The 11,570-nt window shown below is 38.6% G+C and overlaps 1 long non-coding RNA gene across 1 annotated transcript; it reads right to left on the bottom strand.

Annotated features, from left to right (window-relative positions):
- Positions 1 to 6,286: 6,286 nt before the first annotated feature.
- On the bottom strand, positions 6,287 to 11,564 carry LOC104868137. The gene is made up of 3 exons (XR_002025648.2): positions 11,485 to 11,564; positions 9,678 to 10,152; positions 6,287 to 6,534 (listed from the first exon to the last, which is right to left on the bottom strand). It is a non-coding gene; the product is annotated as an uncharacterized LOC104868137 (long non-coding RNA).
- Between the last annotated feature and the right edge of the window lie 6 nt (positions 11,565 to 11,570).

Below are 11,570 nucleotides of genomic sequence, written 5' to 3'. Positions count from 1 at the left end.
CCCAGGTTTAATTTTTTGTAACAAAAAAAAAAAAAAAAAAAAAAAAAGTAAATAGAAAATCATTGCTTGCAGATAAGGAGCTATCAGGACACAGGAAGTGGCATCCAGGGCATGGGCCTTAGCTTGGTCACTCCAGGCAGATGTGTAGTCATTGCTGTTTTCCTGGAGAGGCTCCCAGACGTTCTCAGAGAGTCAGAATTCAGGGTCAGAAAGAGGACTTGAACCTAAGTCCCTCAGATGACAACCTGGCTCCTTAGGTCACATGGAGGGAAGGAGGAGTATCTGGAGAGGGAAGAGCTGGAGTCAAGGCATAGAGGTTTTAATCAGCGAGAAAGTATGTTTCAGTCCTGACGGTGAGTGGGGGAAGTGTTCGCATGGGGTGAGGGCTGGGATAGAGCATGGGGTTGAGGTACGATAGGAAAACAATTAAGATAGAAAGACGACAAATCATAATGTTAAAATTGTACGTTTGGTAAAAACTGTAGGTTTAGGACACAAACCTAGTAAAAAATGACTAAGGTCCTTAAAAAGACAATAAGCTGGGGCCATTTCTTTTATCTATAAATTGGCCTTTTCAGCTGTGAATATCCCATCTTTGTTCACTTGGGAAACACAAATCTATTGAATACACCATGGAGCTAGCAATAATTAGCACCATAGCTATATAGAAGCCTTTTACAAAAAATTTTTAGTACTTTTTTTTTTTTTTTGGTACTGGGGATCGAACTCAGGATCTTGTGCTCTTGAGGCAGGCAAGAAGACTTTATAGATATTCACTTAGTTTTTACTCATAAGGCAAAGTTTAAATTCCTTTAACAGGTTTACAGGGTGCAACTGCACTGACGAGAATTAAAAGGCATCTTTAAAGCTGTTATAAATTTAGGAAACAGTGTTGATGACCATAAGAAGACATATTACCCAATATACATGTGTATGTCATTCATACAACAACAAAATGCTTGTTTAGTCAAAGCTAATAGATGCAGATCGAAAACGGCAGGTCCAAATTTAGACATGCCAAAAATGTTGATCATGTTATATGTCTAGAGTCTAGTTCAGTGATGGCCAACCTTTTAGAGATTTCAATGATACAAACATTGTATCAGTGCCTGCCTGCCATAGGCTCACACCACTGGTCTAAATGTATAGTATAAAAGAGAGCACTTATCAGTTATTTTGTATATATTAAACTTTAAAGCTTAGATTTATAGCATATCTTCTCTTCAGATACATATCTTTTGTCCCAGATGTGTTACAAACTAAAATAATAACTATTCATTTAACCACTTATAAACTGAAAATTGGGAACATTTCACAAGTCAAAATTTAAATAATCTTTAACTCTTAAAATTCAGTTTCTTTAGTAACCAAACACATAACAATGGAAAACACAATAAATTATCTGAATAAAATATAAAATCTTGATTTTTATTTAGTTTTTGTAAGTTTAGCCAAGAACATTTCAATATTTTAAGAAAATATTATTACTTTAGACATAGAAAGCTTTTAACTGTTTTAATTGTAGCCAACTCAATTATATAAATATATTTAAAAATAACTTTTGTTTGAGTGAGGCACAATAAGACTGGGGAGTTTTGTCTAGTTTGGGCAAAGGCCCTCCACTTAGGACAACATTTAAAAATATATTAATATAAAATTATATATTAGAAATTTAACCTTTAAACAACATAAGAGATCAATCTTAAACCTTTATGTATTAATAATTTATGAAAACACATTTAACAGACCAAATATTTTATAAATTTTGAGCCAATGTTTGAATTCATATCTAGCAATTGATAACTCAAATGCTGTTATATTTATAAGCATTAATTTTAGTAAATAACAATTACTTTGGGTTACTACTGAAAACCAAAGCACAGGATAGTTAACATTCTTAAGCTTTCTCTCTCCACAGATATATATATTATATATTATATATCTATATAACATACATACTTTACTATATAATATACATTAATATATGTATTATATATGTAATATATCAATATCATATATATATAGTCTTTTTTATTAAAGATTGCAAACATACATAACAAGAAATGAAGATACTAAATAAAAATTTCAATTATACATATAAATGACAGCAAAAAAGGATATGAAATAAACAAAAATTTATGTAACAGACTAATAGTTGAAATGCATTATTAGTTTGATATGATCTTCAAACGTTATGTTCTTTCTCATTTTCTTATCATACTATTTTTGAAATAATGTAATTACAAATAAAACAAAGTTACATATTATAGTTGAGAAACTGTCCTCAAAATTTTATGATTTATAAACTCCTTGGTTGTATTAATTGATAAATATCATATTCTCGTTGATTGTACCACTTACATTTTCTAACAAAACATCCCACAGAAAAAAAATATATTTGAAATCCAAAAGCAACTAAATAATTCACATTTTTAAGATCAGATTTTTCTGTTTCTATTTTATTATATCCCATACTTATTTTTATTATATTTTCATAAGCATGATAGCATTTAACACCAATACATATGCAATATTCTTCCTAAACGAATGACTATAAATTCAGTCAAGCATGTAATTTAGAGAAATCATAAGGTTGCCAGAGAAACTATCAATATGCCAAATGTGCACAATCCTACCACATTCATGACCATGTTTCTCATTTAATAGTGCACACATATGTGTAAAAACATGCCCCCCCCCACATATACACAATGCATGTTTTCTACAATACAATATATACTTTGGTATAATAAAACAGTGCAGTGATGTGTGGAATGTTGGTGATTTGTGTGATTTGAGAAAAAACAAATATCATCTTTGAGGGAGTTGGAGAATTTGTAATATGTACCAGATACTAAATTATATTAATGATTTATTTAAGTATAGTTACAATAAAATTTACTTAAAAATTAATATTCGTCATCAGTAGAAAATATGTACAAAGATATACTGATAACATAACAACATTTGTCTTAACAAATTTCCAACCAAACAAGCTGTAGTGACAGAAAAGGAAGTTTGTAGAAAGCAGAGATGAAAGAGGAAAAGGACAGATGGTCCTTAATACTTTTCATACTACTCATATATACAGATTTCATAAATTCTCAAATAAGAAAGCAAAGAAAATGAGAACCAAAATAACTCATCAATTTGGTAGACCAACATATAAAGACAAGGATTAATGTGTTGATAAATTTTAAAAATATGAAATGTAAAGCCTGACATTTAGCTCGGTAGTGCTGCACCTGTCTAGCCAGAACAATGTGCTGAGTTTAATCCCCAGCATCAGAGGAAGAAAAAAAAAAAGAATAGGAAAAAAAAGCATATGTACTTTCTGACATACTCAATAAATTAAAAATAAATTATTTGTAATCTCTTCCTCTTGAATTGTTCCCTTCACAAGGATGTAGTGAGCTCCTTTGTCTCTTTCAATCAGTTTAGGTTTGAAATTTACTTTGTCTGTGAATAAGATTACTACCCCTGCTTTTTTTCTGGGCTCCTGTTACATGAAGTTTTCTGTCCTTTCACTTTCAGTCTATGGGTTTTTTTTTGCACTACACATGTCTTGTATACAACATATTATTGGATTTTGCTTCTTAATTCATTCTGCCGGTCTATTTCTCTTGATTGGTGAATTGAGTCCCTTGATATTGATGGTTATGACTGATATGTACTAATTTATTATTGTCATTTTTTTTCGCCTTCTCCTTTTAGTTTCTTGGCTTGCCTATTTGATTTGCTCTGTTGGGCCTCATTGTATTGTTACCTTCATTGTCTTTTTCTAGAATATTGGGTAGAATTCGTTGTAGTGCTGGTTTGATATTCATAAAGTTTCTCAGGTGTTCTTTATCATGGAAATATCTTATTTCCCCTATTTCCTCTTGAATTGTTCCCTTCACAAGGATGTAGTGAGCTCCTTTGTCTCTTTCAATCAGTTTAGGTTTGAAATTTACTTTGTCTGTGAATAAGATTACTACCCCTGCTTTTTTTCTGGGCTCCTGTTACATGAAGTTTTCTGTCCTTTCACTTTCAGTCTATGGGTTTTTTTTTGCACTACACATGTCTTGTATACAACATATTATTGGATTTTGCTTCTTAATTCATTCTGCCGGTCTATTTCTCTTGATTGGTGAATTGAGTCCCTTGATATTGATGGTTATGACTGATATGTACTAATTTATTATTGTCATTTTTTTTCGCCTTCTCCTTTTAGTTTCTTGGCTTGCCTATTTGATTTGCTCTGTTGGGCCTCATTGTATTGTTACCTTCATTGTCTTTTTCTAGAATATTGGGTAGAATTCGTTGTAGTGCTGGTTTGATATTCATAAAGTTTCTCAGGTGTTCTTTATCATGGAAATATCTTATTTCCCCTACCATTTTGAAAGAAAGTTTTGCAGGATATATCAGTCTAGGTTGGAGGTTGTTTTCTTTTAATACTTCAAATGTCTCATTCCAGGCTCTCCTTAACCTAAGGGTTTGTACGGAAAAGTCTGCTGTGATTCTGATGGGCTTTCCTTTGCATGTAATTTGTTTCTTTTCTCTTACTGCTTGTAGTATTTTGTTCTTCTGTTGGGTTTCTGGGATCTTGATTATTATATGTCTAGGTGTAGATTTTTTTATCACAGCTAGTTGGAGTCCTATATGCCTCACTTATCTGTATGTCAAATTCTTCCCCTCTGTTTGGGAAGTTTTCTATAATTAATTCTGTGAACAGCGTTTTTAAGTCATTTGCATTTTCTCCGACTACTTCTTGAATTCCTATCAGTCTTATTCTTCTTTGTGTCGTCTAAGAGTTGTTGTATCAATTTCTCATGATCCCCTACTGTTTTTAAGAGACCTCTCTTTTCATGGTCACTGACTGCAATTTTATCTTCTATATCTGAGATTCTATCTTCCGACTCTTTTATTCTTTTGTGAACACTCTCAATGGAGTTTTTAATCTCCTGGATATCTGTTTGAATCTGTCCTATGGATTCCATTTCTTTCTTGTATTGGACATTTATTGTTTCCAATTCTTTATTATGCTGGACATTCATGGCTTCTATCATGGTCCTGAGCTCATCTATTTTCCTCTCAGTTTCTGTTCTAGAGTCATGAATTATAACTTTCGTTTTGCTCATCATTGCTATGATTATCTGGGAAATTACTTCTGTTTTATATTTCTCTAGAGCCTGATTGATCAGTTTTGTTACTTCCTGTGCTTTGAGTTCAGGGTGTCCTGATGATTCACTGTCAGACTTTTCATCCTCATTTGCCCCACTATTTGCCATTGGTGAACTGGAAGTCTGTCCCTGTATCTTGCTTAAGCGTTTTCTCATTTTTACTATTGTTGCTGGGTTGTCCTTAGTTTAACCTTTAGGTTATTACTTAAATCTTCCTGATATAGTTGGGCTGCAGCCCATGGGTCTCTAATGACTCATAGACATTCTCATTTTCATAATACCGAAGAAAACAGCCCAATAAATCAATCACAATCCTTTATCCTAATTGATACAATCAGTACCACAATATAATGAAGCACAATTTGCAAATTGACCACTTATGGTAGTCATAAAGCTAGCACCTTCAAACCATGTGAATTAAATTAAAATCAAGAAGCAATCCAAAATACGCTTACAGTGAATAAACTTTTCAATAAGGATATTTACCATTTAGAATGGGGGCTTAAAACAGAGTTAAGACAAGAAAAGTAGATAAGTAAAAGAATTAGAGAAGGTTTCATAGGAAGCCAAAAGACACAGAATGACCAGAGAATCGTCAGGAAACTGTTAATTTCAAAAAGAACAAACAAAATAGAAGTATAATAACCCTTGAGTGAGGTAGAATAACGTAAGAAAAGAACATAAAGAAAAGAGAAAAAAATAATAGAAGAAATCTGAGTTAGGACAAGAGCAAAACCAGAAAGGGAGATGAGGGATACTATAGTGGAGTAAGAAACTGAGTTGGAGAAAGAAGACAGAAAAAGAAAAAAAAAAAAAGAAAGAAACATAAGTTTGAAGGGCCTCTTTCAGACTATATCACTGCTATCATAATATACAATATGTGCTGCCATGTGCAGAGCCGAGTCCCCTGATCTCAGCTAGCTGGTGGCAGAACCCCATGACGCAGGCTGAGCTCAGGCTGCAAGGCCCGGACTGAGTTCCCCGACCTCCTGAAAGGTTGAACTCCACTCGGTTCTACTATAAATTTCCCCCACCACTTCTTTAAAGATGTTCAAAGTTAAAAGCGCTGAAAAATACTCTTTATGACCTCCTCTTCCTCTACAGAGTAGGTCCAAAGACTGGCACAATCAGGAGGTCTAAAAGCGGGAGGGGGAAGGTTGGGGGGGTATGGGGTGCCCACACAGCTCTTTTTCTAGTGCTGAAGATGGCAGCAGCGGCGCCAGCACGGGAGGACCCCGCCGAGCAGGTCCTCTGGCACTAAAGATAGCGGGAACACCGCCTGGAGGGCGCGGCTGAAGATGGCGGAACGCAGCCTGCAAGAGAGGGTGCAGCAGAGAAGGCCCTCTGGCGCTGAAGATGGTGGGAACACAGCCTGCAGGAGAGGGCGCCACACACAGTCTTTAACCAAAGGAAAACTCTTTTAAATTCTTGTACACAGAGAACAATGGACATTGCATTTATGCAACCAAATTTGTTTTGGTCTTCTTAAGTAGTCTAGGCTGGCCTTGAACTCCCTATATAATCCAGGCTGGCCTTGGCCTTCCCCTGCCTCAGCCTCCCAGATGCTGAAATTACAGGCATGTACCACCATGCCAGGCCAAAACCAACTTTTTTGGGGGGATACCAGGGCTCAAACTCAGGACCTTGCACCTATGAGACAGGTGGCAGCACCACTGAGCTAATTCCTCACCCCCAAAACCAATTTTTAAAAGAAAAATATTATTTTGATTGGCTAACAACCTGGATGAAAACATGTCATCAACTTTAAAGACATCTTTACTCTTACCAACTGAGCATTTTAATTAGCTCACAGTTAAGCCAAGTGTACAAAAGCATTTGCGCTAATGTCACCAGTGTCCATTTATCTACAGTATAAGATGTCTTAAATAGAACTTTTAGAGGATAACATATACCTGAACGTTAACAAACAGATATGTATTAACTTAAATCATATATAGTCTTTATGTTACCAGACTTTAAGGCTTTTATTTGCAAGTTTTATGTAAGTCTTGAGCCTAGCAGTTTTTACTCTTTAATGTTTTAAGTGTGTTTGGTGATCCTTGAATATTTGTATAACTGGGGTTTAAAAAAATTTTTTTTAATGGAAAGCTGTAACAGAGCCAGAAGTCTGTAAGGACAAAAGCAAACAAAATAAAACAAAAAATCTGGTATGAGTTAAAAAAAAATTTTAATGAAGCAGCAGCATGTACTTTAACCAGTTATTAAAACAGATTAACAGGCAGACAAATAAGAAACCACAGAACACATAAAACAATTACATTAAATCAAGGTGCACTCTTAGGCCATGCTGAATTATAATAATCTTTTCCATAGTTTTAGGTTTATAACTACTATGGATTAGTCAGAACTTTCTTTGGGAGTTACCAATTAGTCCTGTTTACCTCAGGTAATTCTTAGCAGTAGTAATTTCCTTTTATACTTTAAGCTCCTCTGACTACCTTTTTTATGTTAGTTAATATCACACACACAACCAGTAAGAGTCAGAAGAGTTGTAGCTTGTTAGATGGGATTTTTGTTCATTTTCCCTCCTTATTATAAACCAAACTGGAGGCCTTGTCTCTTACATTCAGAGAAAAAAAATCAATCTTTAAAAATTCCTCCATCTTATCAGTCCCAGGTTCATAAAAGGTAAGCTAAAGGTGATGCTTTGGGGGCAAACAATGAGTTACCCATAACCCTTTAGGATGCACTACACGCCTTTAAGATCTCTTGCGTACTTCTGGAAAGAAACAGAGAAAAGGAAAAAAGAGAGAAAAGATGGGATACTACTTAGGTTCCCCAAGATCAGGCTGGGTGAGCCATCTACCTCATCCTGGGTCACACTGTATGTGTAGGGGGGCTCCCTCACCCCCATTTTCTAGAGCCAGAACTGTCTGGAGGGGCAGCTCTGCCCTGCTGCCCTAGATTCAGAACTGTGAGGGGCAGCTCCACTATGCCATCCAGAATTGGTACTGGGGGGGGCTCTGCTCTGTTACTTCAGAGTTGGAACTGCCTAGGGGGTGGGGCAGCTCTGCCCTGTCACTCCAGGGTCAGATGCACGGAGACTGGCAGCTCTGCCCTGTTTCTATCATTGAATAGTCCAAGTGCCCCAGCTAGTCATGTAGAAATCTACTGCTTATGTCTCAGACAATCGTCCTTGTTCCTGGCACATAGCCACTCCAATATGCCTGTAATCCCAGCACTTGGAGGCTGAGGCAGAACTGCTTTGAGTTCAAGGCCAGTCTGAATTTTACAGCAAGACCCTGTCTCAAAAAATAAAACAAAACAAAAATTATGCAAGATCTTTAAAAAATTGGGAAAGCAGGTGTTATGGCTTGTGTCTAGATGTCCCCCTGAAGCCTTATGCAGTCATAGTGGGGCTTTTTCAGAGGTGGCTGGATTTACAGCGTGTGACACTGGGATTGATTCAAGGTGCAATGCTGGACTCAGGCACAAGGATTAAGGGTGTGTGTGCTACCTACCTCAGCAGCCTGGATAAGATGTAAAGGATAGAAAGAGCTGTGGTTGTCCCTTGCTTGCTTAATTTTGCTGTCTTCTGCTTGCCATGAACTGTTTCTCCTCTGTGATGCCCCTCTGCCAAGCCACTCTGCCTTGGAGTCTGACAATTATGGACTGAAACCTCTACAAACTGTGAGCTAAATAAACCTTTCCTCCTTTAATTTTAGGTGTCAGGCATTTTGTCTCAGCAATGAGAGAATGGTAACTAAGCAGGAAAAAGGAGCTGTACACACAGTTGTTTTACTCAAAATTCACTCCAAAGATCTTTTTATCTAGGCCCCTGTAACATTCATAAGGAACACAGGATTTAAAAAGTCTGGAGATGTCACTTAGCAACTACAAATTACATACCATTGTAGATAGGGAATAAACTTGAGGCCAAAATTATCATAATACCAGAAACAAACAAGGTGCAGGGAAGAACCAGAGGCAGGAAGATCACCAGGAGTTCAAAACCAGCCTGTGAGACCACATGTCAAAAACAACAACAACGACAACAAAAATTATAACTTTACCTCCTTTCTGCCTTTTTTTTTCTTCTTTTTTTGGAACCAGGGATTGAACTCAGGACCTTGCACTTGCAAGGCAGGTGGTGGAACCACTGAGCTAAATTCCCAGCCCTTTTCTCTGTTTTTAAAACTTTCTTCTTTCCTACCTCATCTGGATAAGATCCAGTAAAAGGGGGAGGGGTGGTGAGGCTCAGGGAAGGAGCTCTGCAATGTGGACGGTACAACACACCCCTCCAACTGCCTGATCTGGGCCAGGCCCCAGAGCCACTCTCCCGGCCTTTGTCCTGAGGGATACTACTGGAGACCGAGGTAAGAAAAACAAAGACCTGTGGTCATGCCTTGATAGATTCTTGAAATACCAAACCTGGAAGCTTGCGAGCTAAATTTGGGGCCCCCAGAATGCACCTGTGCCATTCTTCCTTTCCATTCGCGCTGTTTTCCAGGCATGAACCTGTTTGCTCTGAGCATAGTATTTTATTAAACTTACCTGCTTTTTCTGTATCATTGTGTGCAACATCCAATGCTTTGTCCCTCATGCACAAGAGCCTGGAAACCATCCCACAGTAACACTTGAAGATCCCTCCCCACTTTGTCTCCTTAGCAAACAGTGGGGAAACTGATCTCATTATGGAGCTCTTTTTTTCCCTTTCTGTTCTGAGACAGGGTCTTGCTATGTAGTCCAGGTTGGCCTCAAACTCATGATCCTCCTGCCTCGGCCTCCCACGTGATGGAAGTTCAGGTATGTGCTGGGACACTGGGTTTACATTGTGTCTTTAGTGACCTGGTTCGCTACTCAATCCTGCCAGTTGACTGGAGGGAGGTGGAGGGTCCTTGGCCGGCAGAGACAGTTCTTCAGGTGTCCTGGTTCCATCTCCTCTGATTTTGTGAGGCAGGGGTGAGTGTGTGAGAGGAGTCACTTAGCCTTTTTGGCCCTTGTTTTTTTGTTTTGTTTTGTTTTTTTCCTGTAAAAATAAAGGAATTGGAAAGAGAAGTTTTCACTAACTTATTTACCACCACATGCCCCTTTTATTTCATGGGTCTACTGTGGCCAGTGTTTGTTGGTGGCTTTGCTAATTAACACCTCCACCCCGCCTGCTAAAACCTTAGGGCTTCTGGTCTGAGAGGAGAAGTTCCTGGCCCTCCCTTTGTTACGGAAGTGACACACAGAGAGGCAGCAGAATGGAAGTAAAATAAAAAAGTTTACCCCATGGATGGGGATCGATCACACCTAAAGGCGGTGCCCTGATCGACTCTCCCATTGGGCTACAACTCTTATTTTTACAGGGTTTTACAACTTTGATCTTATTCAGTTGGTTATATTGCATTTTCACAGATACCCAAAACATGATAGCAAGGCAGCTGAATTTCAACCAGGATGCAGCATTCAATTACCTACTCTAGCCAGGGGGAAGGGAGCTTGTTTGATTAACAAAGCTAACAATGGTTCTTTTCACTTACAAACTTTTGTGGGGAGGCTTGGTGTCTCCCGGTACCGGTTAATTCTGAACTAAGCAGGCTGAGGGGCAGAAGTTATCTTATATTGTGACATTTCCTAAATTTTCATTTATTAAAGTTTTCCCTATCACCTTCTCACAGGGTGAGGTTTTGGCTTTATGAGGCCCCGGGTAGTCAGGCTGGGGGCACTTTTTCAGGTTGCTGGGCCTCTGGTTTCCTGGCCCTGGATGGGAAGGCCTTCCCTGGAACCAGGATGCTAACAAAGGCTATGTCTTCGGACTTTTCTTTTCAAACTATTTTTCTCGGAAAAGGGGATGTGTGCACAAAGAAATAACCCAGACGGAGATTAGAGGAACATCCCTAAGCCTGTTCCCTGTCCCAAAGTCAGAGCACTCTGTCCACCCGTCCTTGGGTGCCTCTGTCCTGGAGCGACAACTGCAAAGAGGTTCCTCGGGTGCGCAACGCAAGCTCTGCCTATCGGCTCAGCGTGGACACAGACCGCCGAGCCACACCCCCCCGCCCGCCATCGCCCTTGCCCTCTTAGACTTGCCTGCGTCCCAAAGGATGCACTGGAGACTTAGATAGAACAGCAAAGGCGAGGTCTTCTGTTTGAAAACACAGTGTTTTGATACATTCGGGAGGGGACAATCTTAAATCCTACAAGGCCCTTCTCTATCAGAGACCGTCCCCAACACTGCCTGGTACAAACTCCTGAGGCTCGATCCTGAGCTACTCCGCGCCTGACTAGCATGCACACCACTGATAACTTTTCAACTTTTTACAAGAACTAGGTGAGGAGGGTTATGTTCTAGTTACTCCTCTTGGCCCTTCCACTTAACTGTAGGTGTGGACGCCGCCTCTGTACGGCTGCCTCAGGTCCACGGTCCCGATCTGGCGTGCCGGGCACGGGGGTCCGTTCCGACGC

Source organism: Fukomys damarensis, unplaced genomic scaffold (genome assembly GCF_012274545.1).
Source record: "Fukomys damarensis isolate Sample0158 unplaced genomic scaffold, DMR_v1.0_HiC HiC_scaffold_8, whole genome shotgun sequence".
Classification (NCBI taxonomy): Eukaryota; Metazoa; Chordata; class Mammalia; order Rodentia; family Bathyergidae; genus Fukomys; species Fukomys damarensis.
This window is presented reverse-complemented; position numbering and strand designations above follow the sequence as displayed.